Raw genomic sequence first — 16,450 nt, 5'->3', positions numbered from 1 at the left:
GCTTCCCCCCAGGCTGCTCCTCCCCGGCGAGACCTAGCGTCCAGGTCTGGCGACACGCCCCAGCTGGCACGCACACGAACCCAGCCTTGCATCCCAGCTCGGCCACTTCCCGGTTATGTGGCCTTGAACAGCTCCTTTCACTGTCCGAGTCTCAGTTTTACGAACCATAAAATGGGCTGGCATCTCACACACGTGCCGCTCTCAGACGCAAGACAACTCAGCCCCACTAAGGGAACCCGCGATCTCCTCCTGTGCCCTCTCCGCGGGGCATCCACAATGAGTAGGATCCTAGTAGTTCAGGGAATATGTTTTTTTAATAACGCAGCCCCTGAAAATATAAGCCACTATTTCATTTTATCAACCAATGAGCCCTATGGGTTCTAGTGCTGGAGGAAGACGTAGCCGAACTGGTCTCCGTGAGATATTAATGCCCTCCGGGTCTACAGTGTGACAGCCCCCGAGAGGCGTGTGCGAACCCACCACAGCGGAGGCCACGCCACTATGCCTGCCTGGCTCTGTGCGAAGAGAGACAAGAGTACCCGACACTTGGAGGTGCCTGAATGGGAGCCATTACTGGGCTCTCTCTCTCTCTCTCTCCCATCTCTTTATTAGGTTTTGAGAGCGGCTGCCCCACTGGTCTCCCTGCCTGCTTCTAGCTCCTCACCTGCTGGTTATCCACGCTCCCGTGGCCATCAGGACTGTTCTGGATGCACAGAACCTGTCGCCTGACTGGAGCGGAGAGTCTATCTACTCTCTGTCTGGCTCACCAAGCCCACCCCGTCCAGGCTCCTGCCCAGCTGTCACCTCGGGGCCCGCTCTGTGATCCAGGAAACGTGAGAGCAGCTCTAAGAAATGGAACAAAATATTCCCGCTGAAATGGGAAAGCCTCTTACGGGAGGAAAGAAATGGATGTTAATGGTGAATCTTCCAAATGTGACCTACCAGGTATAACAACTAAAAACGCCTGCTTCCTCCCTCATGCAAATGCTCCAGTTAAGCTGGCTCCTTAAACAGCCTTATAGGTAAGAGAAAATAAACAGAAGCTGCTTAAAAAGTTTAATAGCCCATACTTCCTTCCAGACAAGAATCTATTACAGCAGAGGAAAAAAAAAAAAAACAAAAAACAAACAAACAAAAAAACTCAGCTTCTTGTTTTCACACAGCATGAGACATTACAAGGAGTTATCTACAAACCTGAAACGTTTCCTCACTCTGAGCAGAAGAGAAAACCTGGACGCCCGATACTCTGCCTTGAGAAAACCCAACATAGGGGTCTGGATCTTTAAACATAAAATGGCTAAGAAGTGATCATTTGTTCTGTAAAAGGATTAGCTGCTTTACAAAAGGATTATCTGCGTTTTTCTAAAAGGTACTAAGCTTAGCCAGTGTATATAAACCGCAATTCGAATCAAGGTAACTTTTCAGGACTATGTTAATGCTGTGATACTGGGTATATTTGAGATGAAAAATAACCCTGGAGCTCAGCACAAACCAGGTGGCTGAACGTCTGCTGCTTGGGGGCTGCCCTCCGCATCTATACCCTCTTCCTACGTCCTGGCATCCCTCTTACAGGTCCCAGGGCAGGGTCCCACCTGCCGGCCCCGCCCTCTGTGCACCTGTAGCCAAACTTCAGCAGGGAGGTGATGCAGGCTCCGACAATCAATCCTACCCAAGCCTTCGGCTCTTCGGGGTGAGTCACAGACCCAGGGACGTTTCGGAAGTGTCCGCAGAAGCCACAGCTGTGACAGGCCGGTGCCAGCAATGCCCAGGAGCTTCAGCGCCACGGACCACAGGCCACATCCTTACCAAAAGCTTCCCGCGGCTGGACTTTAATTGTGGTTGAGAGCCTCCCGGGCTCCTGCCCCCTTTCTGAACCTTGTTCTCCAGACTTCCGGTTGATTCTGAGAACTATCCAGTAACTTCTGTCCAGTTCCTTTTCTTGGTAAGTTAACCAGAGTCAGATTCGGTGGCATCCAGCTAAAAGCCACAACCCACACACCCAAGATAATGAAAAATGAGGGTTCCTCACCAGCACGGACCCTCAGGAAAGAGCCGCTCCTTCTTCCCCACATGAAAAGGGCCAACCTGTGTGACCCACAGGACACTGTGGGGAAGACAAGATGACTTCTGAGGTCAGGTCCCAAAAGAGGTTGTGGCTTCTGCCTCGCTTCCTCTGGGATCGCTCTCTCTGGGGGAAGGCAGTTGCCGGGACAGGAAGATGCTCCCGCGGTGCTGTGGGTGGATCCCCGTGGAGGGGAACGGAGGCCTCCTGCCCCACCACCAGTGTCACTTTGCCGGTCATGGAAATGGGTCTTCTTCGAGTGCCGGCCAAGCCTGCAGGGGTGCTGGCTTCGGGCAGGTGAGATGAGGGAGAGCCGCCAATTCTGTCCCGGCGCTCGGAAAACCGCATCAGCATAGTTGACAGGAGCAGCCTCTTCTGTGCCTGGGAACGTGCATTTCCAGGAATCCCAGGGACTCCTCCACATGCAGACACATGGTGCCGATGGGTGAGGTGTTCTCGATCTGTTTATGCATCACAACAGCGACTCTGTCGCAAGCTCACCTACAGTTGTACCAACGCTCAGTAACTTCTAGATTGAAAAATTATGTATTACCAAGGGGGTGCCTGGGCGGCTCAGTCAGTTAAGCATCTGACTTCGGCTCGGGTCATGATCTCACGGTTCGTGGGTTCGAGCCCCGTGTTGGGCTCTGTGCTGACAGCTCAGAGCTTGGAGCCTGCTTCGGATTCTGTGTCTCCCTCTCTCTCTGTCCCTCCCCTTATTGTGCTCTCTCTCTCTCTCTCTCTCACACACACACACACACACACACACACACTCATACAAATCAATAAACATCAAAAAAATTATGTATTACCACGAATCTTTAGGAAAGCCCCAAGTTATGTGGGGCATGTCAATTCTCCCACGTTCTGTAACCCAGTGGGACCCTCTTGAACATCTGCCCAGGTTGTCCTGGGTAATCTTGAAGGTTTTATTGCTTGGGTCGTTAAATGTTCCCCAAGTACAGCGAGGGAAGGTGGGCAGAGGACAAACATACTGACGGCAGGGCGATGGCGAAACCCCGCTGACAAAGCACAACCCACCTGCTCCTGGGTCTCAACAACATGTCGCCCACCTTCCCTTGGCCTTTCTGGTGACAAATGTCATGCCTGTGCCCCTGTAACTCATCCCCATTAAGAGCACAAACTCTTTCTCAATAAAAATGCTTCAGAGTTTGTCCTCACACCTTCCAGTAATTTGTTCAGACACCCAGTTTCCCAGAGACATCTTCGGCCTCGCACGGGGCTTAATGTGACTTTTCATGCATCTCGACACAGTATTTAACCTCCCCCCGCCCCCCACCAAATGCACCTTGCACGTGATGTGGATATCTTCCAGCTGAAGCCTGCAGAGAAGTCATCCCCCTCCAGCCAGACAAGATCTGCTCGCTCGGATCCACTCTGCTCATTTAAGGGGCTCAGCCCTCACCCAGCAGAAATCAGGCAGCGGGAAATGAGTGCCAGGCCGTTAACCCCCAACCCCAGACTCAACCAACTCTTGCCAGAGATGCCCGGAGTGAAATATTTGGATACTGCATGAAAGAAAGATCGTGATGCCAACAGACGTTGTGGGGTACCTTGAGAGGACTTGGCTCAAAGCAGAAAGTCTCTATGGAGCCCTTCAAACACACTCGAAATGATTTTCGGTCAGAAGCAAAGGGGCAAATCGTCCCATTGTCTGGTTCCTCACAGGCTTGCACTTCTCGCCCCGGGTCCCGGACAGACCCCTGAGGCAGTACCAGGGCCCAGGAGGCTGTCCCCCTGGACTGCTCATGTGATGAGGCCATCGGGCCATCCCCTTGAGACTTGGCAACCACAGGGGGAAAATACTGGACATTTCTTGGACCAGCTTTGCTATTACTCATGTGAAAAGAATGGCATGCCAGCCGCTCTGACGGGCGAAGCACCAGCTCTCAGGGCCTCTGAACTGGGCAGGAGCACGTGGTGGGGCGGCCACGGCTGCCGGCAGAGCCGCGGTCAGTGCCACTGGGGCCGGGGGCCGGGGTCACAGCACTCGCTCCACTAACTCAAGCGTCCCCAGCGGACGGGAAGGAGGGAGAGCTCAGTGGGGTCTGGGGATCTGGAAGAAGAGGCCTTGGTGGTATCTGTGGGTGGGAAAACAAGAGTAGGGTGGGTGGGAAGATGGGAGCCAGGGAGAGAGCTGGGGGGAGGGCAGGCCCCAACCGCAGCCGCTCTGTGTGATGCTGCTGCCCAGCCCCCTCGGCCTGAGTCCAGTCTCCTCTCTACCCCGTAGTCAGGAGCAGACTCACAGGGACCACACGGACTCCGAGACAGATTTCGTCCTGTGCTGCTCGCAGCTCAGTCATCAAGGCCTAAGTAGCAGCAGGGCCTCTAACGAACACACGCCCGGCAGGATCCACACAGAAGGGAAGTGGGACCCACACAGTTCCCAGCAGGAAAGGCCTTCCCGGTCCCCCGTGGGGACCTCAGGGCCTCGGGGCCACCCACGATGACTGTCCCCGGCCCGCACACCACACACGGTCTCCAGAGCAAGGCTGAGCTGGGCACTGCTGGCTTTTCAGGGGAATCTCAGGGGCAGATGGACAGAAAGACAGGGACACCCAGGCCCCAGGTAAAGGACACAGGGCAGGACCCGTGGATTTTGCTGAAGCCTCAGCATCTGGTAGGTCTCCCATTAGTATCTGTTGAATGAATGAATGAATGAATGAACGAATGAAAGGGCTATGTAAATGACCACGCCCGCAGCTCCCAAGGTCCCACCATCAGCCGACAGAAATCTGACAATAGCTCTCTTATTTGGTTTAGGTCTCGTCTGTCCCAAGCTGTCCTCCTTTTAAAAGCCACCCTTTGGGGCGCCTATGCGGCTCAGTCGGCTGGGTGTCCGACTTCGGCTCAGGTCATGATCTCGCAGTTCACGAGTTTGAGCCCCGCATCGAGCTCTGTGCTGACAGCACGGAGCCTGGAGCCTGCTTCGGATTCTGGGTCTCCCTCTCTCTCTGCCTTCCCCTGCCTGCTCTCTCTCTCTCTCTCTCTCTCTCAAAAATAAATAAACATTAATTTTTGTTTTTTTAAAGCAACCCTTTGAGGGGCACCGGGGTGGCTCAGTCCTTTGAGCGACCGACCGACTCTTGATTTCGGCTCAGGTCATGATCTCACGGTTCATGACTTCCAGCCCCGCCCAGGACTCCGTGCTGACACCGTGGAGCCTGCTGGGATTCTCTCTCTCCCTCTCTCTCTGCCCCTTCCCCTGCTCATGCTCGCTCTCTTGCTTTCTCAAAACAAATAAACTTAAAAAAAGCAACCCTTTGAACTGGCCGAAGTCGCTAACACCAGGTGGCGGACTAGTCTGGCAGCTGCCCGCCTGGACAGAAGGGACAAGCCTCTCTTGGTCGAGGCACTCAGGTGGCGGTTCTGTGCGTCTGCGGGCTTGGTGGCTCTCGGGGAGGGGGGGCGGGGAGGGGGGGCTAAAATGATACTAGGTCACAGAAAAGGGGTCAGGGATGCTCCTCCTGTCTGCCCGGTCCAGCCACCAACCTGGACAGAAGGGAGGGGCCCCGCCCGTGTGCAGTGCGGGGGTTCACACAACCTTCCCCGGAGGCTGCACCCCAGGCTCAGCCCCAGCCAGTTCTGAGGCTTCTCCGCCCGCCAAGACGCCAGGCCACTAAAGGAAGCATAATCTCCCCAAAACTTGTACAAATCAGTGCTATAGAGAAAAGACAACAACGGAATCCATCACAAAGCAGAATAACCTGAATCGATGCCTTTGATCTCCGCACGGCCCTGACCGTCCATTCAGGAGATGCATTTCAACATGACAAATAAAAAATCATGCGCTAAACAAAAGCACGCTACGCACGGCACATACACCTGCAACGGCCTTCTAAAATACACCTGGAAGCCAGTTTCCAGGCAGGAGCCACACCCAAGGAGAACAGGCCGGCGTGACCCAGGCCAAGGGGACAAGAGATAGGTGCAGAGCAGTGAGGTCTCGCCTTCCGGTCCCGCTCAGGGTCGGGATGCACCTCCAGCCAAACAGACAGGTGAGGTGCTCTCGCCTCCCGGAAGCAGGCAAGGGGCCTCCATGTCCTGAGACCCTGCCACACGGACGGTGCAGACACGGCAGGACGAAGGGGTCAGCCCACCAAGGCGGCCAGAACAGGAAAAGAGGCTCATCTGGGTCAGGACAACGGTTCCCGGGGCAGAGGCTGTGACCCTGGGCCGGTCCCAGGCTCCACATTACAGCTGGCCACCCGCTCAGACTCCACGAGGGCGGTCAAATTGTTCACCAAACCTCAGAGAAACCATCTAAAGTGAAAAGGTACGAGTGGCTTTGGTTTTTGGTAAACTGGAAGACTTGTGCAGAAAGCATATTTTTGGTCACCTAAAAACGTACGAGGATGGTTATTAAGAAATACCTAGAGGGGCGCCTGGGTGGCTCAGTTGGTTGAGCTCAGGTCACAATCTCGCGGTTCGTGAGTTCGAGCCACACGTCAGGCTCTGTGCTGATAGCTTGGAGCCCGGAGCCTGCTTCAGATTCTGTGTCTCCCTCTCTCTCTGCCCCTCCCCACCTTGCACTCTGTCTCTGTCTCTCTCAAAAACAAACATTAAAATAGGGGCACCTGGGTGACTCAGTCGGTTGAGCGTCTGACTTCTGCTCAGGTCATGATCTCACAGTTCGTGGGTTCAAGCCCCGCGTCGGGCTCTGTGCTGACAGCTCGGAGCCTGGAGCTGCTTTTGATTCTGTGTCTCCCTCTCTCTCTGCCCCTCCCCCCACTGAACTCCGTCACTCTAAAAAATAAATAAAACATTAAAAAAGGAAGAAAAAACTGAAAGTGATTAAATGCCTTTTCTTTTTTTATTCGATGATAATAAACTCAAGAGGTTGCTTTCCAGTGTGCAATGAATTCAGTTTCCTGAGCACAAATGTACAGCTGAATTGCCAAGTCCTGTGTCAGTCCCGGGAACTGCTCTGCACAGAAAGGTTGCCAGGGTCCGGCTTGACTGTACAACGAAGGGAGAAAACGGATATTTAATGCAATGGGGGCTAGGCCATCATCTAGGACCACCGTGACTTTCGAGGATGTTCTACCAGCCAGAGAACCCTCAGGAAAACTTCCTTCCCCCAGAATGGAAGACAGAACTGTGATTCCCACTTGGTCCAGGTCACTGGAGTTTGGAGGAAGGCTCGTGCTCGTCGAGAAATCGGCAAAGGGGCTCGACCCAGGTCAGAAACTCCTCCAGTCGCTCTTGCTGTAACTGTGTGACTTTCCCCCCACTCTGCCAGGATGCTTGGCAGACTGGGGCCACGCGGTCGTAAGTCAGCCGTCCCCCGGATACGGTGTGCATCAGGGACCACGGCTCCTTCTGCCTGTCCCCCAGAGGAGCAAAGTCCACCCCTTTGATAACACATTGTTTCGTACGGATTTTCTCCATTGGAAACGGAAATTTAAACGTGGCGCTCCAATTTCCGAGGTCCGTCAGGCAAGAGTTGTGGGTGCCTGAGAGGGAGCGGGGCGACTCCCAGTTTGGACGTGTCAGAGGCCAATGATAACCAGCCACACTGAGCTTCATAAGCCCATTCTTACCCCACATCCTGGGAGAGCTGGCTCTCCCAGTGACACAGCCATAATTTAATGACCGATTCCATGTTACTGTATTGGGAATACTGCCCGATACCCACGAATGTTCTCTGTAACCGAAGTTTTCATAAGAAGACAATAGAACAGATAGCACGGTGAAGCACGGACGTTGTCACGGCCACTCTGAAGATGAAACTCCCACCGGACAGACCTTTTCTAGTAGTCAGCCACCTGGATTCAAGAAGTCCATTTGGCTCTGCTAAGGCACCTCAAACTCAGCCCGCAATCTGAGGCCGTCATCATCTCTTAGATCCATGTCTGGCCCGGATGTATGTCGTCTCCTCAGTCGAAAACTGTGGGGCTTTGGTCAGGCAGGATTTTCTGGAAACCGTAAACACCAAACCAAACCCAAAAAACCTGTGTGCCCACATGCAGTTTTCCAGGAACGAATCCATCCATATTCTTCCTCGGAATCTCAAAGGCGGCCATGATCCGAATCTCAAAGGCGGCCATGATCTCAAACGGGTTCAGAACTGTTGGTCCATCAAGTGGACCCACACTCCTCAATGGCTTTCAAAAGCTTGGAGAAAATCTCAGATGCTCCAGCCCTCTTGTCTCTTCCTGTCCATCCCTGGGCTCCAGCTCCACCCACACACCCTCCCCAGACAGAACAGGCTACTTCTCACTGCTGGGCAAGCACACGGAAGGCCGTCCATCTGGAATGTTCTAGACGTGTTGGCTGCCAGGAATACCTCCTTGGAAACCAAGCCTGTTCTATCCGGTGAAGCCCCTCTAGGACTCCCTCTGCAGCCAGCGTTACATTTAACACACCCTGGAAGTGATGCATTCTGCCTCCCACAGACGTGGAGCACCCACAGGGCAGGTGCCATGACTTTTTTTTTGCTAACTCCAGTACAAAAACAGAGCACGTACGCTGTGGGTACCTAATAAATGTTTAACATTCCTGTCTCTTCTCAATGACCTTACAGACTTGTAAACACTACGCGCGTTTGATGAAAACCAAGAAATATCCTTTGAAAGAATATCGTTGGCTAGCTCAGAGCGGGCCTAGCTTGGCACGGTGTGGTACCAAATTATTAAATTTCTGGCTTTTGCATTCTTATATTACATTGGGCCAAAATCAGGCTTTTGCTCAAAGGAATCTAAACGGGTGGACGGATAACATCTCCAAGAGATGACTGAACTTCAGCTGATGCTTGCCACATTAGCAAAAAGTAATTTATTGAATTCCTGATGCACTTAATAAAGTACTGCCACAAGCTTGGGGAGACAGAATGCTGAGTCAGCCTGGCTTCAAAATTAAGGACGGGGCTGGGCTACTGTTTCAAAGTCTCTTTACATCCGGTACTTAACCATTCGGCTGTTTATGAAACCAAGGCTCCTCCGGGAGCCAGAAAAACCATATACTGAAAAAAACGAACAAACAAACAAAAAAGCGTTAATGATAAGAAATTGATTTGACTGGTAACCATGCAGGTTTTGAGATGATTTGAAATGACAGCAGCAAAGGCCAGTTTCATTAACGGGTGTCATAGTTCAGCCGAGATTGCATAGGGGCTTATTCGCACCTAGTTCAGAAGCTGGAATATTTCTACCTCTTTGGAAGATCATTTACATGTTTTCTAGTCATTAAAGCAAGTAGCGCCCGAAGGCAGCATTTTGTTAGCCCAAATAGAGTTCCCGGAGATCCGTGCACGTAATACAGAGACACAAGTTTTCTGGCTTTTTGTTCGTTCACTCTGGTTTTCTCCTGTAACCGTGGGGGACGACAGGTCCTGCGTCAGGGACTCCCAGGGCCTGGCTCTGAATGTTAGCTCCATATGCTGACGGCCACTAGCCATGCCACCCCTTTGCCCTCTGAAACTGTCCCAGGCCACACGTCTTGGCCACACGTGTCCAGGATCCCCGGCTCCCACCCGGGGTTTAAAGGGAAAGCGGAGGCAGCCTCAGATGACAAATCCTGGAAGAAAAAACACGTTAGTGTCTGAGAGTCTGTGTGTGTGTCTCTCTCTATGTCTCTGACTCTGTTTCTCCCTGTCCTCTCTTACTTTCTCTTCTGTATGTACCACAGTGGAGAAGTATGCTGAGGACAGGAAAGGTCTGGAAAGAAACACGAACATTTGTAGGAACAGATGCTTGGCTTAGCTTAATTCACTAGCACTCATTTCTGGAATCTAGAAAATCAGCAGAGCATTCTGAAGGGAAGATCTATTTGTCTCCATGGCGGGACACGGGGTCTCCGAAGGCCCATCCCCTCTCACCTCAAAAAGAGCCCTGCCTTTCACTGCAAGTGGGTTTTGTAACACGTTTGCTCTTCTCCTCCTCTGTCTCCTTAAACCCTTCACCGCAGGCCCCCCACAGGAAGCGAGTCAGCCCTAGAACTCAAACGTGAGAGCCCACACTGAAGACACAGCCCTTCTCACCGAGGGATTTCCACCTGTGCTGGATTTCAAACAACAAGATAAAAGCTTTATCCCATGACGAGAACCCAGACAAGCAGGCTGCTAGGGGAGGTGGGCATAGGCCTCAGGGCCGTGACATCAGATCGGACAAGTGGGTGTCCACCTTTGAAGCCGGCCTTTTGAACTAGAGAAGAAAGGAAGACCAGAGCACCCGCGGTTTAATGAGGAACCTGCCGGGGCAGGACCTTCCACTCGCCCGGGCTCTGCTCCAGCGGGGGCACCCCCACCCCCCCCCACCCCCAGGGCACTCAAGTGTGTTGGCAAAGGAGTACGGGCCAGGTCTGCTGAGAGCCAACGGAAAAGACTCACGAAAGTCCTACTACACAGACACAGCCTGAAAACTGCAAAGTCCTCTTGGAATAGGAAACAAAATAAAAAGGCTGCGTTCAAGGATCACGTTGAATAATACATTGTAATCAAGTAGTTATGTGATGGGACATTCTGAAATCTCGGTTGAGGAGAAGAATGGAACTCATTTGCCCCCCCCACCCCGGTACAAAAATCGGTGACTAACATTCAGCTGGAAACGTCCAAATAGATTTACAGGCACTGATAACTGGAAATTATGTCCGCGTTTATAGAATGGGAATTAAGTGACTTGCCCTGAGGACAAAGCGAATGTGGCAGGAGAGAAATCCGAGCCCAGATTATGCCAATCCTTGGACTGAAGGCCAGCCACCCCCTTGACTCCCGGGCACAGGAAAAGGCCACTGACCGGTTTGGCAGGCACTACACTGGGCTCCCTACACGTGACCTCAGTCCAGCCACACGCCAGCCCCGTCTGGGAAGTGTCACTGTCCTCATTAGAGAGACCAGAAAACACTGGGAAAGGGTCAGTCACTTGTCCAAAGCTTCCGTGCCATGAGTCTCAGTCTGACCCCGCCTCTCTGCTCCAAAGTCTGTGCTCCGAGCTTGGTGCGGAAAAAGTAAGATCCTCTCTGGGAGTGCCCTCTACAAGCAGCCTCTTCCGCTGCCCCTGCCTGGCTCCCACTCGGGACTATCATTTGCTTCCTCCAATGTCTACACTTCACTTACAAGAGCTGGATGTCCTGTGAGCCCCAGGCGTCGCACAGGCGTCCCCCCATCCCCAGAGAGGACCGTGCAGCCACACGCATGTCTCGGGAACACGGCTGCACCCTGCACACTCGTTCCACCATAAGCCCACCTACTGGGTCAAATTCAGTGTTGCCGGCACCCCAGCCTGGGGCCCGCACAAGTTTTCCTATCCATTCTCATTCTTCACCCAAGAAACGCTGACATCAAAACACCTGCCCAAAACACTTGAGATTTTTAGCGCATAATCAAGGGTCTTTTTTCCCCCCCCTTCCTCACCTCCTGATGGAGTTTTTATTTGCTTCCGGGTGTAACAAGACTTTTTCACCCTTTTGGTTTTCTCATATAAGATGCACGAATGGGCTATATTAATTGGAAAGTTCTTGATTTGTATTGGGAAGATATTTTTAAGATAGACAGCCTTGAAAAGTACTTATTTGGTTCCTATTTCGATAGGAGTCGATATAAAAGTTGTTTTTCTGAAACACGGCGTTAAAATTTTTCTATTTCGTAAGCGTGATCAGCCCTTTTGAAGTATTTATGTAGTTGAAAGAAAGGCATTATACCCACATTTCTGGCTCGGAGCCGGGTGCTGTTCAAGTTCAAAGAGGCTGTGAACCACATCAAAACTCCCTGAGTACAACACCTGGATGGGGCAGACTTTGACTAATGACATTTGGGGAACAGCAGCGAGACCAAGAGGAGAAATGAAAGCTGGCTTAGTAAGCCCTGAACTAGGGATCTCCGTGCCCGCGTCCGGCAGAAGCCCCGCACGCTGTGCACCTGTGTTTGCTGGAGAAGTTAGTAAAATTCAGTGAGACCCCATCACCTCGGATGTGGCTGGTCCAAAACCCCAAGCAGCCGGAGTATTATCCAGCACCCTGCTCCGGGGGCAAAACTCCAGACGACAAAGTGACGAGAGGGCTAACCCTCCAAGATACATCTGTGGCGTGTCTGGGGTCCGTATTCGAAACAAAAGCGTGCCCACTGTGCCCACGGGCCACATCTTACTTTATGGAGACCCGGTACCCAGAGCGGAGACAGGCGTGGCTGAAGGGAGGAGCCGAGAACCGGAGGCAGCCGGGGCCCTGGATCCGATCCGATCGTGCACATTGGGCGGTGCTGCCTCCACCGGCTGGGGACAGGGTGAGACTGGTCAGGGCACTGGCGCTAGGAGGGGCTCAGAGACGGCCCGGTGCCACACTTCCCTCTGCGGAGGTAAGAAATGCTAAGTCCTGAGCGTGTCAGGGGCAGTCCACAGCTCCGTGGTTTATATGTTCTAGTCCACAAGCCGTTCCAGTTCTAGATCCAGGATCTAGACCCTGGATGCACACACCTGGTTCTAGCCCACAGTGCGTCCTGGTGCGGGTTTGGCTCACTTGCGTGTTGTCCCGCCCACCGACTGGCTTAATTCAGTCCACGAGCACAGGTCAACGTGCAAGAACCACCTCTCTGCCTCACAGACCACTCTTAACACCGCAGCGTCAATGGAGCGCGTTGAAGAACGGGCTTGTTCTTGGAGCACAGGGAAGCGGCGACGTCACGAGATTAAAATACTTCATCACACAACGTTTACATCATCCGCCGGATGATCACCAAAAAATAAAGTTACCTAGCATGTCACACCTTACCGATCTGACCCAGCGCTCCGGATGGATGGCGAGCGAGATGTATCTGTTAATACGAGTTGTGACTCGGTTAATTCACTCCTTCAGACGTCACTGGTTCTTTTACCGCACGCAGGGCACAACTTCAGGTGTTGTAGCCCGGCCCAGTTTACTGGGTGCCAGTCATCTGCCTTGTACTTTCCATGTATCATCTGCCACTCTCAAAACAGCCCCGTGAAGGGGCGCCTGGGTGGCTCAGTCGGTTAAACGTCCGACTTCGGCTCAGGTCATGATCTCACGGTCCGTGAGTTCGAGCCCCGCGTCAGGCTCTGTGCTGACAGCTCAGAGCCCGGAGCCCGTTTCAGATTCTGTGTCTCCCTCTCTCTCTGCCCCTCCCCTGTTCATGCTCTGTCTCTCTCTGTCTCAAAAATAAATAAACGTTAAAAAAAATTAAAAAAAAAAAAAAAAGCCCCGTGAAGTAGAGATCATCACTCCCATTCTACAGAGGAGAACACAAGGTGTCAATTTTGAAGAGCTCAGCCAAGGTCACAGCTGAGCCAGGATTTATGTAAATCCATACCTGAATTCAAAGCCCAAACACTCAGAGACACATCCTCTACCCTAGAAGCACTGACCACCTAGTAGACGAGATAAACTATTTGGACAAGCCCATTGGAAATCAAAATAGGGTCTGATAAGTGCTCCAGAACAGGTAGAGTTAACCTTCTGTGGAACTGAAAGAAAGAGAGATTTTTCTTAGGTAGAGGGGTCAGGAAGGCTGTGGGGAGCCCTGAGGCATTTGAAGTGGGTTGTGAGGTATGAGTAGGAGTCCCTCAAGATGGAGACAGAGAAGGAGATTCAGAGCAGGGGTGGAGCAAGGGTCTACCTCCGAGGCTCTGGAAAGCATGGCAGTGCCCTCAGGGAGTAGCGAGCCATGGGTTCACTAGGACGCACCCGCCAAAGAAGAACTGGAAATGCTCGTGAAGCTCACAGTTTTCTCCTTAGTGATAATCAAATATTAAGAAGGCCAGTCTTGATCACAATGGATACATCCGTTCCTGTTTCGACAGCAGGCGCTCTGGGGGTGGACCTCCAGTGCAGGGACGAGGAGAGCTGCCTCGGTGTCCCCTCACTGCTCCCAAGCCTGCCTCCTCGGGGGTCATCTGGAGTCTCTGTGGTCCAGCCCCGACCACAGCAGGTGCGTTCGGCATCACCAGAAGAACTGGCGATGTGACCAGTCCAATCTACCCCAGCAGGATGTGTGGCCGCCTACCAGCCCCGCTGACGCCCACTGAGAAGACACGAATTCACCTGCTTCAGAAGATGGGCTCCTAAAACGTTTCACTTCCTCATGGGTTCATGTGCCCGATGACAGTTATGACCAGCCCACTGTCCGGTGCTTGGCTGGATGCTGAGGGTACGACATCGTCCGCAGGGAAACTACAATCCAGCCTGTCTTTCCATGGCGGTGGGCAGGCTGGTGCCATCAGACGGGTAAGGAAAACAGGGGGACAGTGTTGGGCTGGTGGGGGCGGAGGATCAGAGGTCTGTCTGACTTGGGGAACCTCGAGCTGGGGCACTGATATTCCAGGAGAAATGTCACGGGGGCAGCCGGGAAGAACTGCCAAGGGGCGGTCTGGACTAGAAACTCCCCTCTGACCTGCAAGGAGGGAGTCTGATAAAAGGGGGCAGCCTGGGCTGCGATGACCGCAGTGGACACAGAGCCAAGCGGACCCACGGAGGCGCAGTGTGAAGGAGGCCTAGGTTTTGACCAACTGAAATTTGTATTTCGGCTTCATTACTAACCACCCGGCAAATGCCGTCGATTCCTCAGGCATCCGCCCCTCCGACGCGCCTTCCCCCGCGGCTGTGGCGGCCCCTCTCAGGATGGATGGTTTGCACACGCTTTCAAGAAGTGGCCTCTGTGCACAGCATGGGGACCAGGCCACGCTGCTTCCGGCTCACTCTGGGCCTCCCAGGGGCCCCAGGGACTGTAATTCCGTCATCCACTTCCCACACTGACTCAGCTCCGGGGGGAGGGGGAGTGGGGGGGGGGCGATGCCATAGATTTTGATATGTTTTCAATCTAAAACCTTCCCTTCTGTAGGGACAAAACCAGCTCCTGGCTCATGTCAACACAAGGGGAGTCTAGGGTTGTTGTTGTTGTTTTCCTTGCGGGGGGGGGGGGGTACCGACGCACAGGTATCACTCACCCCAGCGATCGAAGACCTCTCTCCCTGGGGTCACAGTCAGAGGCACAGCCAAGTCTGAGAAGGGCCGGGTGGCCTACAGGCTCCTGACTGAGAACACAGACCCATCTCTTGGGCCCGGTCCACATCACCAGCTGGCCTTTTCCTCCCTGAAGGCCCAGAGCTTGTGCTCAGGGAGCACACACCCCGACGCTATTTGCACACAAAGCTCTGCCCCATCTCAGCGAGGCTGAGGGAGAGCTCAGTCAGGAGCCAGCCGTGGCCACCCACGCCACCAGCACCCCTCCCCCCCCCCCCCCCCCCCCCCCCCCCCCCTGCATCGAGGCCCTCCTTGGGCTTACTGCACCGGTTTGGGAGAGACGCCCTCCCCTCCCTGCCCCCTCCACTCACACTCTGGATGGGCGTGGGTCTTTATTTCACAGAGACAGCATTTCACCCATCATGGAGACACAAAGACCTCCAGGCACTCTGGGTCAAGGGGCACCCGGGGTCAAGAGCGGACTGAACAGGGAGGCCGTGATTTCTAAACCAAGCGACCGGCAGCATTCAACTCAACAGCCTTCCACTCTAAAACACAAGCACAGGGCCACGTTCTTCTTTCCTTGAGTTTCCTGCGTTGAAACTCGGCTAGAGTGGTCCTGATTCAAGACAAATTAATATAATTGGGCAAGCATAACGTTAACCTTTCTGGAAAGGCTGGCCACGCCAGGAAGGAATTTAGGCCAGGTCCAGCACGGTCTGGCAGGGCTTGGCTCTGCGTCTCTCCCCGTGGGTCTGCCAGCCGTCCCCAGTCGGGGCCCCCCGAGCCCGCAGGCGTGGCACCGCGCTGACCTCTGGTCCAGGCGCTCTGACAGGTCACCGCACCGCCACTGCGGATCCTGGCAGTCCTGCCTGGGCCCGCCCGGCCTGCCCGCCGCCGGGGGTGTCCCCGCGGCACCTCTGGGAGCCCTCCGGCCCTCCACGCTCCCCTCCCTGCCAAGGCGAGGGCGCGGGACCCTCGGGGCGGCATCCGCACGGCGGCCCGCGCCCCTCCCAGAGTTGGCGCAACTCCGAGTCACTTTCTCACAAGGCTCCGGTCTCCACGCCTGCATCGTGTGGCCTTCCACACACCCCGTGGGACCCCCTCTCGGTCTCGGCCGCTTTCACCTACGTCCCTGTCGCCGACCCACGGCACTGTCGCCACCCGCAGACACGCGCTCGGGGTGCGGGTTTCCCGAGAGGGAGCGCGGGAGCCGCCGAGGTGGTGGCCAAGTTGGGCGGGGGGGGAGGGGAGGGGTCCGAGGCGCCGAGGCCGGGGTCGCGCCGTCCCCAGCCGCCGGCACCCGGCGCGCCGCGGGGCCGCTAGGGACCCGGCTCCGAGACCCGGCGCCCGGGCGCGGCCCCTCCCTCCCGCCGCGGCGGCCCAGGAGGCGTCCCGGCCTGTTCCGGCCGCCCCGGTCGCGCGGTCCCCGGAGGGGCGCACGAACACCGCCGTGCA

At 54.4% G+C, this 16,450-nt stretch overlaps 1 long non-coding RNA gene across 1 annotated transcript in view; it reads right to left on the bottom strand.

Annotated features, from left to right (window-relative positions):
* The window catches only part of LOC125933039 (uncharacterized), a 37,147-nt gene extending 21,880 nt beyond the window's left edge, over positions 1–15,267 (bottom strand). Inside the window, exon 1 of the long non-coding RNA XR_007460847.1 lies at positions 14,977–15,267. This is a non-coding gene — a long non-coding RNA (uncharacterized LOC125933039). The remainder of the gene's footprint in view (positions 1–14,976) is intronic.
* Positions 15,268–16,450: the final 1,183 nt, after the last annotated feature.

Source organism: Panthera uncia, chromosome D2 (genome assembly GCF_023721935.1).
Source record: "Panthera uncia isolate 11264 chromosome D2, Puncia_PCG_1.0, whole genome shotgun sequence".
NCBI classification, from domain to species: Eukaryota; Metazoa; Chordata; class Mammalia; order Carnivora; family Felidae; genus Panthera; species Panthera uncia.
Note: the sequence above shows the minus strand (reverse complement) of the source record. Positions and strands in the feature narration are given on the sequence as shown.